Source organism: Macaca thibetana, chromosome 4 (assembly GCF_024542745.1).
Source record: "Macaca thibetana thibetana isolate TM-01 chromosome 4, ASM2454274v1, whole genome shotgun sequence".
NCBI classification, from domain to species: Eukaryota; Metazoa; Chordata; class Mammalia; order Primates; family Cercopithecidae; genus Macaca; species Macaca thibetana.
In genome coordinates, this window is record NC_065581.1 from 49642411 (window position 1) to 49660720 (window position 18310).

The window sequence follows — 18310 nt, forward strand, 5'->3', positions numbered from 1 at the left end:
AGGTGAATAAATCCTACTCTCACTAGTGATATGCCTGGCATAATTTAATACCCACTTCTGCCCAATATTTGAGGAAGCAGAGAGAATGATGCTGAGCTGAGGATCCTTGAAGTCAAATGCAAGCATCTATTTGCAATGCCTCACTGAATGACTAGAAATATTATCTGGACCAACAAGCCAAGGCTAACATCTAACGCCTTTTAGAAAAGACTAGCAAAGTCATAAAGAAGTATGGGTTCCTTAAAGAGCTATATGGATGTGGCTTGGGAGTAGCCAAGAGCAACAGACCAAGGTGAAGCTGAAGAGAGAAAATAGAAGGCAGACACAGCTTGCTACACGTATTCCTCTCTGAAAAAGAGAGTCATTTGGTGGAGGAAGAATGAGCTGTAGTACTGGAAGATAAAGTCTTCATTCAGACAACATTGATAGACATCTAGGGCAGTGTGAGGGATGTGGTGAGGGGAGGACATATTATATTAATTTTTATTGGCTGCTACCTTTTGCTTTCTTTTTCTTTTCCTTTTTTTTTTTTTTTTTTTTTTTTTGAGGTGGAGTTTTGCTCTGTTGCCCAGACTGGAGTGCAATGGTGCAATCTTGGCTCACTGCAACCTCTGCCTCCTGGGCTCTCAAGTGATTCTCCTGCCTCAGTCTCTTGATTAGCTGGGATTACAGGCATGTGCCACCGTGCCCAGCTAATTTTTGTATTTTTAATAGAGACAGGGTTTCATCATGTTGCCCAGGTTGGTCTTGACCTCAGGTGATCCACCTGCTTCGGCCTCCCAAAGTGCTGGGATTACAGGCATGAGTCCCTGTGCCCGGCCAGCTGCTTTTTGTTTTCTAAGCATCATTTTAGATCATTAGAGGGTAGTAATCTGTTTCTATTTTAGGCTCATCTCTTTTGTTTCTGAAACCCACCTTAGCAGGTGGTATTGCACATCTGGTTGTGGTTCAGTCCCCCTTTTTCTCTTGTTTATCCTTTTTGTCAAGTGGTTTTGCATGTTTTCAGAGCTTGTGATGGGAATATGTAATAACCCGATGGTAACATAGACGCAATATTAACAAGAGGTGGGTCTCCGAATTCAGGACCAGGATCACTTTGTTGCTTCAAACATTGCCTTCCTTGAGGTGGTTCCAGCATTCTAGACACATCAAGAATCTGTAAGAAATAAAACCATTCTTCTGAAACACATCGACTAAACACATCTGGAAAAGAGAATTTCTACTAGGGAGGTCACTGGGTCTGCGACTCTGTAAACAAAACTTTAATGCTAAGTAACATATACAACCACATTAAAAGAGGCTTCTTTAGTGAGGATAGCATTGCCAGAGCCAGTCAACATCTAAGACACTTAGGAAAGATGCCAGAAGCTGCAATGTTGACCACCCTCAAAGTGCCCAAAATCTTTGCCACCAAACTTTCCAGAAGATAATGGATATCACCCAACAATAATCATTTCTGAATTTATTTCTCATGAAGAATTTCATATTTGAAAACATAAGTAATACACCCATATCCTAGTTTCAAGAGAGTCTGAATATATGAAAGATCGGACTTCTCTTTGGATAAGAGAGACGCATTATGTGAACAATTAACAAAATGCAGGAGAAATATCCACTACATGCCTTATCAACATGCTTATCACGTCTATCCATTGATAGCGCTGAGCCATCCTCATTGTAACAACACTTCTTCCAGTTGAGGTGTTTTGTAATCTTCACAGTGATCAGCAGAGTTGCCTAGGTCAGCGGCTCCTCCTGAGCTTAGCTCAAAGGTGTTTTCCCACACCTTTCCCTCCACAGTGACCACTGTGATACAGGAAAATTCAATAAACTTCTTCTCATTGAAATTTTCAAAACGTTTCCTGTATACTTGTAAAACATCACTATACAACTTAACGGTTAGGTTTCTTCAGTTTTTTTATATTATAAAATTTATTACATCAACTTAATTGTTTACTTGCAGGAGATCACCTCAATCCCAAACCTGAATCCATCTTATTTTATCCTAAACCTGAATACAGTGTTATGTTAACTTGGCTACAATATACATGCCAAATAATTGTCCAAGCTACATTTTTTTCTTTTTGCCTTGATCAGAGATCATAATTATCTTCCTAATACAGATCAAAAACACATCTATATTTACACCAATCCAAATTCTAATCCTCACGATTAACAAAGAAATTTAATATCTCTGTATATAATGATGTCTAAGTATCTTTCGTTGCTGTTGTCCCCTAGGCTGGAGTGCAGTGGTACGATCCCGGCTCACTGCAACCTCCACTTCCCAGATTCAATCAATTCTCCTGCCTCAGCCTTCTGAGTAGCTAGGACTACAGGTGCACACCACCACACCTGGCTAATTTTTGTATTTTTTAGTAGAGATGGGATTTCACCATATTGGACAGGCTGGTCTCGAACTCCTGACCTCGTGATCCACCCACCTCAACCTCCCAAAGTGCTGGGATTACAGGCATGAGCCACCGCACCTGGTTGAGTATCTTTTTTCAAAGGTTAATTTTTCTTTTTCTTTACAGGTCAAACATGCTCCATTTGCTAAATAATTATTCATTATTTATTACTTTCATGTCAATTTAAATTTTTCTGTCATCTTTCTAAAGCACAGTTTCCATAACTAAATGACATAGTTTTTATTTTTTTTAAAGATATTTAGCATAGTGCTGGATACTTTTTAGGTGCTTAACAAACACTAGGATCAGGTTTTTTACTGAAAATTTAATTACTCTTGATGTAGAAAATTATGACATTAATATTAAATGATAATGTGATGGCTAATTTTTTGTGCCAACCAGACTGGACTAAGTGATGCCCAGACAGCTGGTAAAACATGATTTCTGGGTGTTTCTGGGAGAAAGTTTGTCTTAATCTGTTTATGCTGCTGTTACATAATATCACAATCTAAGTAATATATAAAGAAGAGAAATGTATTTCTCTCCATTCTGGAGGCTGAGAAGTCCGAGATCAAGGCATAGGGAGGTTCAGTTGTCTGATGAGGAATACATTCGCTGAATGGGAGTAATACTGTGTCCTCACATGACAGCAAAGCATAATAGAAAGCTATTTATTAAAACACCGAGTGAAGCTTCTTTTATAATGGCCTTAATGCCGTTCATGAGGAAGGAGTCCTTATTGCCTAATCACCTTTCAAAAAACTCACTTTCTAATACTATTTTATTGGCAACACCTACATTTTGGAAGAGTGACATTGTTTTAGATCACAGCAGTATTCTTTTTTTTTTTTTTTTTTTTTTTTTTTTTGAGACGGAGTCTTGCTCATTCTCCCAGGCTGGAGTGCAGTGGCGCGATCTCAGCTCACTGCAAGCTCCGCCTCCCGGGTTTACGCCATTCTCCTGCCTCAGACTCCGGAGTAGCTGGGGACTACAGGCGCCCGCCACTATGCCCGGCTAGTTTTTTGTATTTTTAGTAGAGACGGGGTTTCACCGTGTTAGACAGGATGGTCTCGATCTCCTGACCTCGTGATCCGCCCGTCTCGGCCTCCCAAAGTGATGGGATTACAGGCTTGAGCCACCGCGCCCGGCCCACAGCAGTATTCTTGAAAAGATTACCATTTGAATCAGTAGACAAGGTAAAGAAGATCCTCGCTCACCAGTGTAGGTGGGCATGATCCAATCTTTTGAGACCCAAAGAGAAGCAAGACAAAGAGGAAGAGCTAATTCGTTCTCTCTTTCCCTTCTTCACCTTCCTTGTCTTCTTTTTTTCTCTCTTCTCAAACTGAAACATTCATTTACTCCTGCCCTCATTTGGATTCCCTGGTACTGCGGCCTTTGAACTCTGGGACTTACTCCACCACCCTTTCTATTACTTCTCCCACCCTCAGACTCAAACTGAGTTATGCCACTGGCTTTCCTAGTTGAGGACAGAATACTGTAGACTTCTGGGCCTCCGGAATTGTGTGAGCCAATTATCACGATAAACCTTCTTTTATATATCTATATCTCTCTTTCTATATATATAGATATATCCTGTTGGTCGTGTTTCTCTGGAGAACTCTGGCCAATACAAGTTGGATATGCCAATATAACTTGCTCTCTATTTGAAAGTGAATGTGTATATTCTGCATGTCCATCTCATTTTCCTTTTGCAACCTTCCCCAATATTATTATTTGATTATTTAATGCTTAATTTAAACCACAAACTTTCTAGCAATTTTGATCCTGGGGTTTTATGGTGTTTAATGAGGTTTTAAGTCTGGTTTTGCTATATGAAAGAGGAAACATAGAAATGAGATTATATAAATACCCCTGCAAGGGGAGATTTCTTTTTTTTTTTTTTTTTTTTTTTTATTTATTTATTTTATTTATTTTTAATTTATTTATTATTATACTTTAAGTTGTAGGGTACATGTGCATAACGTGCAGATTTGTTACATATGTATACTTGTGCCATGTTGCTGTGCTGCACCCATCAACTCGTCATTTACATCAGGTATAACTCCCAATGCAATCCCTCCCCACTCCCCCCTCCCCATGATAGGCCCCGGTGTGTGATGTTCCCCTTCCTGAGTCCGAGTGATCTCATTGTTCAGTTCCCACCTATGAGTGAGAACATGCGGTGTTTGGTTTTCTGTTCTTGTGATAGTTTGCTAAGAATGATGGATTCCAGCTGCATCCAAGTCCCTACAAAGGACTCAAACTCATCCTTTTTTATGGCTGCATAGTATTCCATGGTGTATATGTGCCACATTTTCTTAATCCAATCTGTCACTGATGGACATTTGGGTTGATTCCAAGTCTTTGCTATTGTGAATAGTGCCGCGATAAACATACGTGTGCATGTGTCTTTATAGCAGCATAATTTATAATCCTTTGGGTATATACCCAGTAATGGGATGGCTGGGTCATATGGTACATCTAGTTCTAGATCCTTGAGGAATCGCCATACTGTTTTCCATAATGGTTGAACTAGTTTACAATCCCACCAACAGTGTAAAAGTGTTCCTATTTCTCCACATCCTCTCCAGCACCTGTTGTTTCCTGACTTTTTAATGATTGCCATTCTAACTGGTGTGAGATGGTATCTCATTGTGGTTTTGATTTGCATTTCTCTGATGGCCAGTGATGATGAGCATTTTTTCATGTGTCTGTTGGCTGTATGAATGTCTTCTTTTGAGAAATGTCTGTTCATATCCTTTGCCCACTTTTTGATGGGGTTGTTTGTTTTTTTCTTGTAAATTTGTTTGAGTTCCTTGTAGGTTCTGGATATTAGCCCTTTGTCAGATGAGTAGATTGCAAAAATTTTCTCCCATTCTGTAGGTTGCCTGTTCACTCTGATGGTAGTTTCTTTTGCTGTGCAGAAGCTCTTTAGTTTAATGAGATCCCATTTGTCAATTTTGGCTTTTGCTGCCGTTGCTTTTGGTGTTTTAGACATGAAGTCTTTGCCCATGCCTATGTCCTGAATGGTACTACCTAGGTTTTCCTCTAGGATTTTTATGGTATTAGGTCTAACATTTAAGTCTCTAATCCATCTTGAATTAATTTTCGTATAAGGAGTAAGGAAAGGATCCAGTTTCAGCTTTCTACTTATGGCTAGCCAATTTTCCCAGCACCATTTATTAAATAGGGAATCCTTTCCCCATTTCTTGTTTCTCTCAGGTTTGTCAAAGATCAAATGGCTGTAGATGTGTGGTATTACTTCTGAGGACTCTGTTCTGTTCCATTGGTCTATATCTCTGTTTTGGTACCAGTACCATGCTGTTTTGGTTACTGTAGCCTTGTAGTATAGTTTGAAGTCAGGTAGCGTGATGCCTCCAGCTTTGTTCTTTTGACTTAGGATTGTCTTGGAGATGCGGGCTCTTTTTTGGTTCCATATGAACTTTAAAGCAGTTTTTTCCAATTCTGTGAAGAAACTCATTGGTAGCTTGATGGGGATGGCATTGAATCTATAAATTAACTTGGGCAGTATGGCCATTTTCACGATATTGATTCTTCCTATCCATGAGCATGGTATGTTCTTCCATTTGTTTGTGTCCTCTTTGATTTCACTGAGCAGTGGTTTGTAGTTCTCCTTGAAGAGGTCCTTTACATCCCTTGTAAGTTGGATTCCTAGGTATTTTATTCTCTTTGAAGCAATTGTGAATAGAAGTTCATTCCTGATTTGGCTCTCTGTTTGTCTGTTACTGGTGTATAAGAATGCTTGTGATTTTTGCACATTAATTTTGTATCCTGAGACTTTGCTGAAGTTGCTTATCAGCTTAAGGAGATTTTGGGCTGAGACAATGGGGTTTTCTAAATATACAATCATGTCATCTGCAAACAGGGACAATTTGACTTCTTCTTTTCCTAACTGAATACCCTTGATTTCTTTCTCTTGCCTGATTGCCCTAGCCAGAACTTCCAACACTATGTTGAATAGGAGTGGTGAGAGAGGGCATCCCTGTCTTGTGCCAGTTTTCAAAGGGAATTTTTCCAGTTTTTGCCCATTCAGTATGATATTGGCTGTGGGTTTGTCATAAATAGCTCTTATTATTTTGAGGTACGTTCCATCAATACCAAATTTATTGAGCGTTTTTAGCATGAAGGGCTGTTGAATTTTGTCAAAAGCCTTTTCTGCATCAATTGAGATAATCATGTGGTTCTTGTCTTTGGTTCTGTTTATATGCTGGATTATGTTTATTGATTTGCGAATGTTGAACCAGCCTTGCATCCCAGGGATGAAGCCCACTTGATCATGGTGGATAAGCTTTTTGATGTGTTGCTGAATCCGGTTTGCCAGTATTTTATTGAGGATTTTTGCATCGATGTTCATCAGGGATATTGGTCTAAAATTCTCTTTTTTTGTTGTGTCTCTGCCAGGCTTTGGTATCAGGATGATGTTGGCCTCATAAAATGAGTTAGGGAGGATTCCCTCTTTTTCTATTGATTGGAATAGTTTCAGAAGGAATGGTACCAACTCCTCCTTGTACCTCTGGTAGAATTCAGCTGTGAATCCATCTGGTCCTGGACTTTTTTTGGTTGGTAGGCTATTAATTGTTGCCTCAATTTCAGAGCCTGCTATTGGTCTATTCAGGGATTCAACTTCTTCCTGGTTTAGTCTTGGAAGAGTGTAAGTGTCCAGGAAATTATCCATTTCTTCTAGATTTTCCAGTTTATTTGCGTAGAGGTGTTTATAGTATTCTCTGATGGTAGTTTGTATTTCTGTGGGGTCGGTGGTGATATCCCCTTTATCATTTTTAATTGCGTCGATTTGATTCTTCTCTCTTTTCTTCTTTATTAGTCTGGCTAGTGGGCTGTCAATTTTGTTGATCTTTTCAAAAAACCAACTCCTGGATTCATTGATTTTTTGGAGGGTTTTTTGTGTCTCTATCTCCTTCAGTTCTGCTCTGATCTTAGTTATTTCTTGCCTTCTGCTAGGTTTCGAATGTGTTTGCTCTTGCTTCTCTAGTTCTTTTAATTGCGATGTTAGAGTGTCAATTTTTGATCTTTCCTGCTTTCTCTTGTGGGCATTTAGTGCTATAAATTTCCCTCTACACACTGCTTTAAATGTGTCCCAGAGATTCTGGTATGTTGTATCTTTGTTCTCATTGGTTTCAAAGAACATCTTTATTTCTGCCTTCATTTCGTTATGTACCCAGTAGTCATTCAGGAGCAGGTTGTTCAGTTTCCATGTAGTTGAGCGGTTTTGATTGAGTTTCTTAGTCCTGAGTTCTAGTTTGATTGCACTGTGGTCTGAGAGACAGTTTGTTATAATTTCTGTTCTTGTACATTTGCTGAGGAGTGCTTTACTTCCAATTACTTACGGAGTAAGTATGATGTGGTGCTGAGAAGAATGTATATTCTGTTGATTTGGGGTGGAGAGTTCTATAGATGTCTATTAGGTCTGCTTGCTGCAGAGATGAGTTCAATTCCTGGATATCCTTGTTAACTTTCTGTCTCGTTGATCTGTCTAATGTTGACAGTGGAGTGTTGAAGTCTCCCATTATTATTGTATGGGAGTCTAAGTCTCTTTGTAAGTCTCTAAGGACTTGCTTTATGAATCTGGGTGCTCCTGTATTGGGTGCATATATATTTAGGATAGTTAGCTCTTCCTGTTGAATTGATCCCTTTACCATTATATAATGGCCTTCTTTGTCTCTTTTGATCTTTGATAGTTTAAAGTCTGTTTTATCAGAGACTAGTATTGCAACCCCTGCTTTTTTTTGTTCTCCATTTGCTTGGTAAATCTTCCTCCATCCCTTTATTTTGAGCCTATGTATGTCTCTGCGTGTGAGATGGGTCTCCTGAATACAGCAGACTGATGGGTCTTGACTCTTTATCCAGTTTGCCAGTCTGTGTCTTTTAATTGGAGCATTTAGTCCATTTACATTTAAGGTTAATATTGTTATGTGTGAACTTGATCCTGCCATTATGATATTAACTGGTTATTTTGCTCGTTAGTTGATGCAGTTTCTTCCTAGCCTCAATGGTCTTTACATTTTGGCATGTTTTTGCAATGGCTGGTACCGGTTGTTCCTTTCCATGTTGAGTGCTTCCTTCAGGGTCTCTTGTAAGGCAGGCCTAGTGGTGACAAAATCTCTAAGCATTTGCTTATCTGTAAAGGATTTTATTTCTCCTTCACTTATGAAACTTAGTTTGGCTGGATATGAAATTCTGGGTTTAAAATTCTTTTCTTTAAGAACGTTGAATATTGGCCCCCACTCTCTTCTGGCTTGTAGAGTTTCTGCTGAGAGATCTGCTGTTAGTCTGATGGGCTTCCCTTTGTGGGTAACCCGACCTTTCTCTCTGGCTGCCCTTAAGATTTTTTCCTTCATTTCAACTTTGGTGAATCTGGCAATTATGTGTCTTGGAGTTGCTCTTCTCGAGGAGTATCTTTGTGGCGTTCTCTGTATTTCCTGGATTTGAATGTTGGCCTGCCCTACTAGGTTGGGGAAGTTCTCCTGGATGATATCCTGAAGAGTGTTTTCCAACTTGGTTCCATTTTCCCCCTCACTTTCAGGCACCCCAATCAGACGTAGATTTGGTCTTTTTACATAATCCCATACTTCTTGCAGGCTTTGTTCATTTCTTTTTCTTCTTTTTTCTTTTGGTTTCTCTTCTCGCTTCATTTCATTCATTTGATCCTCAATCACTGATACTCTTTCTTCCAGTTGATCGAGTCGGTTACTGAAGCTTGTGCATTTGTCACGTATTTCTCGTGTCATGGTTTTCATCTCTTTCATTTCGTTTAGGACCTTCTCTGCATTAATTACTCTAGCCATCAATTCTTCCACTTTTTTTTCAAGATTTTTAGTTTCTTTGTGCTGGGTACGTAATTCCTCCTTTAGCTCTGAGAAATTTGATGGACTGAAGCCTTCTTCTCTCATCTCATCAAAGTCATTCTCCGTCCAGCTTTGATCCGTTGCTGGCGATGAGCTGCGCTCCTTTACCGGGGGAGATGCTCTCTTATTTCTTGAATTTCCAGCTTTTCTGCCCTGCTTTTTCCCCATCTTTGTGGTTTTATCTGCCTCTGGTCTTTGATGATGGTGGTGTACTGATGGGGTTTTGGTGTAGGTGTCCTTCCTGTTTGATAGTTTTCCTTCTAACAGTCAGGACCCTCAGCTGTAGGTCTGTTGGAGATTGCTTGAGGTCCACTCCAGACCCTGTTTGCCTGGGTATCAGCAGCAGAGGCTGCAGAAGATAGAATATTTCTGAACAGCGAGTGTACCTGTCTGATTCTTGCTTTGGAAGCTTCCTCTCAGGGGTGTACTCCTCCCTGTGAGGTGTGGGGTGTCAGACTGCCCCTAGTGGGGGATGTCTCCCAGTTAGGCTACTCAGGGGTCAGGGACCCACTTGAGCAGGGAGTCTGTCCCTTCTCAGATCTCAACCTCCGTGTTGGGAGATTCACTGCTCTCTTCAAAGCTGTCAGACAGTCGTTTGCGTCTGCAGATGTCTGCTGCGTTTGTTTAGTTTACTGTGCCCTGTCTCCAGAGGTGGAGTCTACAGAGACAGGCAGGTTTCCTTGAGCTGCTGTGAGCTCCACCCAGTTCGAGCTTCCCAGCAGCTTTGTTTACCTACTTAAGCCTCAGCAATGGCGGGCGCCCCTCCCCCAGCCTCGCTGCTGCCTTGCCGGTAGATCACAGACTGCTGCGCTAGCAATGAGGGAGGCTCCGTGGGTGTGGGACCCTCCTGGCCAGGTGTGGGATATGATCTCCAGGTGTGCCTGTTTGCTTAAAGCGCAGTATTGGGGTAGGAGTTACCCGATTTTCCAGGTGTTGTGTGTCTCAGTTCCCCTGGCTAGGAAAAGGGACTCCCTTCCCCCTTGCGCTTCCCAGGTGAGGCAATGCCTCGCCCTGCTTCAGCTCTCGCTGGTCGGGCTGCAGCAGCTGACCAGCACTGATCGTCCGGCACTCCCCAGTGAGATGAACCCAGTACCTCAGTTGAAAATGCAGAAATCACCGGTCTTCTGTGTCGCTCGCGCTGGGAGTTGGAGACTGGAGCTGCTCCTATTCGGCCATCTTGCTTCGGGAGATTTCTTATATCCATGGCTATCTGGAACATGGTCCAGCTCTATGGACAAAATATACATTCTCATAAAGCTCACCTGTGATATTATGCAATATTTGTAATCAAGAGAATCTCCTCTTCCCTAAGTAGAACATGCTCTCTGGCTAAAATTCCAATTTCTCATTTTCACACCATGTCTGTGTTCTAGAAAGGAATAAATAATTCAAGTCTGATAGAATGTTGAAAAGGGGGATTTCTCAAGAAATTTAAATTTTTACCAAGAAAAACATACGAAGATTAAAAGATAACGTGGAAATGCAGGACTTGTTGGGGCAGGAAGCTGAAAGAATTCAGTGTGTAAGAGAAGGTGAGTGAGCAATGTTGGAAATTATTTACTAAGATACATACTCAGAAAATATCAGGTACTATAGCAGCCACACATATCTGAACCATAAAATTGGCTTTAAAAGTGTGGTATCATATTAGAAAAATGCAGTATTTACTCCCTCATCCACCCTTATACTCATGATCTGTGGCAAAAGAAAGGTATCATCATGTGTTTTGTAATTGATGTGAGGAAAAAACAACAAACAGAAAGGCAGTGAAAGGGTAGATTCACATGAACAAATCATGTACTGAAGCAGCTTAAATTAAAACGGTATTAATAAGATAATATACTCCAAGGATATTCAACTGTAAAGTGCTTTTAAAATGTAAGATATTATAATTATGTAAGAAAGGAAGAATGGCCTTGCGTACATGTCTCATTTCTCTAGCCCGTCATTGGATATTATGCCATTCAGAAGACCATAATAACTTTTTCAGAGCAGAAAGGTCTTATTTCAAAAAGCATCCCATTTTATTGTATACTCTAAAGCTTTTCTCGTTGATTTCATTTACTCAATGCTTTATATCTCAATATCTTAGGGTATGGTGAGGCATTTTGTTTCTTCTTGATTTTTCACAAGGTTGTTTTCTCCCACAGTAACTCACATTTCAAACAAAGAACATGGATTATTCATTGGTGGAAATAATCTTTTCTTATCCTCCTCACTTGTTTTTGCAGCTGCAGTATTTCATCATGTGGCTATAGTATGTTTATTCAACTATTTTCCTATGCATGGGCATTCAGGTGATTTCTGATTCTTTGCAATTATAAACAATTCGGCAATGAATAATGTGTGCACATTGTTAGAAATATGTTCTTCAGAATAAATTCATAAAATGGGATTGCTGCATCAAAAAGCAAGAACTTGTAGTTTTGCTAGATTTTGCCAAATTCTGCTCCATAAGTGTACTAATTTACATTTCTTATCTTAACCAATTATGAGAATTTCTGTTTCCCCACAGACTATCAACACATTGCTTACTCAATATGTATTTTTAACTTTTGCCATCCTGATAACTGAGAATCAGTGAAAATATTGTGTTTAATGAGGTTTTAAGTCTGGTTTTGCTTTGCAAGTTTCTCATCATGAAGGAAGTTGGATATGTTTTTAAATGTTTAAAGGGTTTTTGTATTTTTTAATTTTGTTTTAACAAATTTGCCCTTTATATATTTTACCAATTTCTCTAGCATTTTTAAGTGTTTTTGTTTAGTGTGGCATTGGAGCTAATGTAATAATAATGGTGTTTGTTTTGCCATGCACATTGTTTTTCTAGTTAAATCTATTAAACTTTTCTATTACCTCATCAATACCTTGAGTATACTTAGAAAACTTTTCTCCACACTTAAGTTACAAAAGGATTCATTTATTCTTTCAATTTCTTACATGTTTCATTTTTTACATTAGATCACTCAACTATTTGAAATTTATTCCTAGATATAAAGTAAGCAATAGATTACATTGTACATTTTTTTGTAAAAACATGTCCAATTGTGCTAGGACAATTTATTTAAAGGTTCATCTTTACACTAGTGATTTGAAATATACCTTTATAATATAATAAATTTCAATTTATATTTGAGTCAATTATTTGACTTTCGATTCTATGCATTGGTCATTTTAGCTATTTAATGAGTAACAAATGAACTTAAATATAGAGGCTTTAATATGTATGTTTTAATATCTACTATTAAAGCTCACTATTCTTGTATGTTTTCCTTATGAATTTTAGATTTAAAATGTGTACCTCCAGGAAAGGTTTGAATACACTTGATTGCATTAGACATACAAATTTAAGTTATAAAAAACTGTTAATTTATGATGTTGAATTTTTTTAGCCAAGAACTAGAATTGCTTTTCTATTTGTTCAAGTTGTTTTTGTGTTTTTCAGGGAGGTTTTTTCTCTCACATAGATTCTGCACAATTCTTGATATAAATGTTTCTAAGTGTTTAATTTTTGCCACTGTGGTTGTTTTGCTGTTATAAATGATGTTTTCTCTACCAGTATTTTCTCTAACTTGTAGTTACCTGTGTGTATTGAGGGCAATGATTTAGTTCTATAGCATTCTGTTTGTTTCATAATTCATTTTCTAGGTATATTATCATATCAAATGCAAATAGAGATAGTTTCAATTCTTATCTCCCTAATTCATTTATATTGTCTAAATCAAATGCTAATACAAAACACTTTTGGTCATATTGAAAATAGTGGACTTATTTGCTTTGTTCTTAACCTTAGTGAAATTTTCTTTAATGTTTTCTCATTAAGTAAAATGATGACTTGATGATTAATAAATTTGTGTGTTCAAATTAATGTCAAAGAAATATCCATAAATTGCTGATGATTTCTTTGTGTGTTTTTAATCACACATTGTCAAATAAATGTTTTCCACACCTACCAAGATTATTATGTGAAATAGTATTGGATCTCTGAGTACAGTTTATTATAACAATGAATTTTAGTATTGTACATTTAAAATTACAAAGTATTGCAAGGAAAATATAAAGATTTAAATAAATAGAGTGATGTACATGTTCATTAATTAGAAGACTCAATGTTTTGGGCACATCAGTTCTCATATATATATATATATATATATATTCAAAGTCTTCCCAGTTAAAATCCCAGCAGCCTATTGTTGTAGATATTGATAAGCTGATTCTAAAAGTTACATGAAAATTTAAATAAAGTAGAATATCCAAAACAATTTTGAAAAACAGTAAACTTTGGGAACTTAATCTGATTTCAAGAGTTACAATAATAATAACAGTACAGTATTGATGGAAGGATAAGTTTAGTTTATAGGCCAGTAGAACAAAATATAGAATCCTCAAACAGAGCCACACACAACATCAATTCATTTTTGACAAAGATGTCAAGGTAACTCAAAACAGAAAAGAAAGTCTTTCAAATAGTGCTGTAAAAATCAGATACGTATGAGGAAAAAATGAACACAATTCCTTACATAATACTACCCACAAAAATAATTTAAAATGGACACACTCCTAAACATAAATGCCAAAGCTATAAAACTTCCAAAAGAATGTACAAGAAAAAATAATGCACCAGATAATGGATTAATAAACTGATATATTCAGAAAATGTAATATTATTTAGTGATAAAAATTCTAATCATGCAGCATGGATAAAATGCAAAAATATTATGCTGAGAAAAAGAAGCCAGACACAAAAGAGTACAAACTACATGAGCTCATTTGTACAAAAGCTGAGAGCAAACAAAACAAAAATCTAGGGGCAGAAAACAGAATAGTTGCATGGACCAGGAGCGGAAGGGAGTGGTGAATGATTTCAAATGGGCTTAACAAAACTTTCTGTTGTAAAGAAGATGTTTTATCATTTCATTGTGGTGGCCAAAATACTTGAAAGTGTACATTTAAAATGGATATATTTATTATATGTAATTATATTTCACTGATGTGCTAATAAAAAGAAAATATTAGGTAATATTTGAGGTGTTTCTTCATGGAGTGTCTTTAGGTAAAAAAAAAAAAAAAAAGTGAAAAACACAATGACTGACTCCATGAATGCAAAAGAAACAAACATTTAGAGATAGTTTTTTTTTTTTTTTTTTTTTTTACCTATATTTGGAATTAAAACAGTTTTTGTAACATGCCTCAATCAAACAAAACATGTATTTTCTCAAGCTGCCTCTACTCAGTCATACAATTCTCATTGTTGAATCATATTATTTAAATAATTGGTTTTCTGAAAATCTTCTGAGTCAGCTTAAACTGTTTTTTTTTGTTTGTTTTTAATGTCATCTTTCAGCTACTCACTTTTATGTCTACCATTTATGTACTCACTGTTCAGTCCATCTACGTCAAATACATTTGTAATATTTTGAATTTGTTCCTTCTGTGCACCTCGACATTTCATGTCCCTTTAAGGTTGATAATAATATCACTTATATTTATAATATTTTATATAAAGGTAATTATCCCAAAAATGTTAAACTGAAGTTCATGTATATCATATTAATATGGAATTAAAATAATATGAGTACCTTATTTTAATGGGAAGAAATGCCCTTCATAAATTTAAAATTTCAAAAAAAAAATTTTCTGTTCCTGATACTGTTCAAAACTTGGATAAAATCAAATGCAAAGTAATATTCCTATTAGTGTGTCAGGATCAGAAATAATACTTCCAGTATTCGTTTTTTACTCAAGCTCTATAACATTGATGAAACAGCAAATAAATGACGGTAAAGCAGGTTATCTACTTAAGTTATTTGAACCACTGGGCATTTCTGAGTGTTGATTGGCCTCCTGCTGATCTCTGAAGTCCTACTGACTTATACTATGATAAAATATGTAGAGATGGTGTGCGATAATAGGTACTTGCATTCACAGTGGAGAAAAAAACCCCTAGCATTGACTTTTGATGGCAGCATTTAAGAATTTATTATCTGCATGAAAAAATTAAGCTGGATCTAATCTTTGAAGTCTGTAGTAATACTCCTTCAGTTGTTCTTCAAATAATGTGTGTAGCATTGTGAAAACAAAGCATTTGGATGTTTTAGTGTCATGCAAAACATTTTATCTTCAGTAGAACACCAGGATGTATTTAATACTTAGGTGGAATATTAATGCATTCTAAAAGAGTTTCTCAGTTTCTGTGGCTGAGATTAGAAACATGAAATACTTATGATTCATAAGTTTCTTTATAAAAGTGAGAACAATAACAAATGCATATAATGATGGAAGACAAAAATTCTTAAACATGAATTAAGTAGTTCTTTTTATATATATATATTTTTTGAGACGGAGTCTTGCTCTGTCACCCAGGCTGGAGGGCAGTGGCGCAATCTGGGCTCAGTGCAAGCACCGCCTCCCGGGTTCACGCCATTCTCTTGCCACAGCTTCCGGAGTAGCTGGGACTACAGGCGCCCATCACCACGCCCGGCTAATTTTTTGTATTTTTAGTAGAGAGGGGGTTTCACTGTGTTAACCAGAATGGTCTCGAGCGCCTGACCTCGTGATCCGCCGGCCTCAACCTCCCAAAGTGCTGGGATTACAGGCGTGAGACACCGTGCCCGGCCGAATTAAGTAGTTCTTAATACTTCCCCAAAATAGTTGGTCACGAGCCATGAAGGGACATTTGAGAGTTGAAAACATATCCCCAGAGGCTTGATAGAGCTCTGAGTTTCTAAAGCTTTTTAGTATTTGTTTATATTTTGTGTACCAATTTGGAGACATTTTCATCTTCCCAGAAGAAATATTGATGTTGCATACACAACCTGACAAAATAAGCTTTTCTGATTATAGATGAAAAGATTTAAGAAACTGATAGCTGCAAAAATATGGCAATGCAAAATTAGATGAGCTTTCAATGACATAAAATTTATCAAGTAGCTGCAAACTTTGATTATGCTCTTGCAGTTCATTCTTTTATTCCACAAATATTTTCTCAATTAGTATGAAAAATATATGCAAAACACTGTGCTAAATATGTGGGCAATTAAATAACTAAGGAGACCCAATCCTTGCTTTGAAATAATTCAATCACATTTACTTAAAGTTTTCTGTAGCAAGTTCTGTCTCCATACAAATTTTAAAATATGTCCCTTAGAACTCCATGGTAGGGCAGAAGCACTGTATTGGCAAAGTGGATGCAAAGTGGATGGAATTCTCCCTATTCTTATTTTTTACTGTCCTATTTCAGCCAAAAGCATTCTACTTTTCTCTTTTTATGCACTGAGTCAACAAAAGTTTTTGCTTGATAAACCTTGCAACTTTCAATAAAATTCTTGACTGTAGTTACTTCAGCATGCTAGCAATAGAATCTTGGTACAGTATTTTCTTTTAAAAAGAAAGTTTAGCCAGGCTTATTCAAACATCGTGTATTTATTCATTGTTTCAACGGGTAATTATTAAGCCTATATAAATGGGAGATAATGATTAATATATTATATGTTTAGCTAGACCTAAATCCCACCTAATCTCCTAATCTAAGGAAAGATTTGACATTGCTTTATCTATTTCCCAATCAACACTTTAGAAGTCCAATTTAAAATTTCTCTCCATACACCCTACAACTTTGACATTTATTTTTTCTATTATCGTGTGTATGTGCCTTCCCGTAATCTGAGAAAAAGAAAAGAAAAATCAAGGCAACATTCGCTCCATGGCCTTGCTCTGTTCCCTCTCTCTGAATTGCTTCTTCTAAGAAGTAGAATCATTTAATTTTATTTATTTATTTATTTATTTATTTATTTTTTGCTATAGGCTCTTCACCAGTGCAGGTTCTAAGACCAACATATTATCAGAATTTTTTTTTAAACTGCTGCCCTTCAAAATAACAAAGATATATTACCCTTCATGCTAGCCCATTCTGATGCTGACTCAGTTTTAGTAACACAGACTGGCTTAAATTGACTTTATAATACTGTGCGGATAGTATCTTCACACCTTGTTCCTCTGTTCCCAAGTCTGTATACTCATGACTTTTCCGGATCACAGTCCTTCCAGGACTGAAGCTCTTTCCTCTTCTTCCAATCTTCTCTATCCAGGGGACTGCAGTTACCGGGTGGAGTGTGTTTCTTAATGCTAAATATGTCCGGTTTCTAAATTCTCATATCCTATGCTATATGTTCACCTATGACAAGGTAGGTCTCTACTGACATAGTTTCTGGATTTTCTGTGCTTCTTTTCTACTAAACCAAAAATTCATATTTTAGGGAAAAATTTATTTTCCAAAGAAATCTAATACAGAACTCAAAAAATATTCAACAAGTAGTACTGAAGCTCATCTGTCCACTTGGCTCTTCCTGTCTTCACCAGCAGTCTTTGAAACATAGATAAAAGCTATTGGATTGGTCTCAAACCCTTTTGTTATTCACAAGCCCACTGAATCCCAAACACATAAGAAATGGCCTTTCCAAGTGTCATGTAGCTAATTTGACAACTGTTAGTCTCTTCAGGTGTCCCAAGGCTAAATATCTCTGAACTATTCTTTTGTTCAAGAAGAATGGGATTATTGTTGTTATTTTTAAACTTACAGCCAACTCCATTAGTCTGTTTTTATCCTTTATAAATTGCACTAAACTTTGTGAATTAACTAGCTTTTAAAAATATCTGCCTAATTTTGTAAGGCAAAGACAGCTAATTTGTTTCTACTATTTTTGAATTAGTCCACTGTGGACCTAGATGGCCCTATTTTTAGAGGATTTATGCTGTCTATAAAAGAATATGATTCTGGATCACATTTTAGAATGTTACATCAAGATTTATAAATAGATATGAGAGGTTTTTCCACAATGAATGGAAGAGAAGTGCTGAAGTAAATATTTCGAGTCAACTGAGGAAAGCGTCTAAAAGTTTCAGTAGTTGGAATAATCTGCTATTGTTTCACATTTGGTCTATTTTTCATTAGATTTTAGATTTAAAAAATTTATTCATGTTTTATTTACCTTGATTGAGGATCAAACTATATTTATTCTC